Raw genomic sequence first — 631 nt, 5'->3', positions numbered from 1 at the left:
GGGGGGGGGGAATTGTATCTGCACCAAACATATACAGACTTTTTTCCCTTGTCATTATTCCCTAAACAAAATAGTATAACAACTATTTACATAGTACTTAAATTTTATTAGGCATTATAAGCAATCTAAAGATGATTTCAAATATATGGGAGGATATATATATGTTATATGCAAATACTACATCCTTTTATATCAAGGACTTGAGTATCTGTGGACTTTGATATCTGCAGGAAATCATAAGACCAATCCCCCATAGATTCTGAAAGATAACTGTAATGGTATAAAACATTCCAAACTGGTTTTAAAGTAAATCAAATAAAAGATATGCAATTTTTGTATTTTTGTGAATTTGAAATTTTAACATTAAAAAAAAAAAGAAGGTATCTGTGAAACAACTTTCTAAGCCAGAGGAATACCATTATTGAAAGAATTTAACTTCAAAATTATATAGATATAACTTAATTCATTTAAAATACATTTCAGTCTTCCAGGTGGCTGGAACCACAAGTATGTGCCACCACATACCATTATTGAAAGAATTTAACTTCAAAATTATATAGATATAACTTAATTCATTTTTTTTTTTTTCATTAATCAGTAGTTTTTATTATGGTTTTGTGGGGTACAGTTA

The 631-nt window shown here is 27.9% G+C and overlaps 1 protein-coding gene across 1 annotated transcript in view; it reads right to left on the bottom strand.

Annotated features, from left to right (window-relative positions):
- Positions 1-631, bottom strand: part of NBEAL1 (neurobeachin like 1) — a 211,707-nt gene that overhangs the window by 78,847 nt on the left and 132,229 nt on the right. The window lies entirely within an intron of this gene.

This window comes from Carlito syrichta, unplaced genomic scaffold (genome assembly GCF_000164805.1).
Source record: "Carlito syrichta isolate Samal-C Ts95f unplaced genomic scaffold, Tarsius_syrichta-2.0.1 Scaffold315782, whole genome shotgun sequence".
Lineage (NCBI taxonomy): Eukaryota > Metazoa > Chordata > Mammalia > Primates > Tarsiidae > Carlito > Carlito syrichta.
Note: the sequence above shows the minus strand (reverse complement) of the source record. Positions and strands in the feature narration are given on the sequence as shown.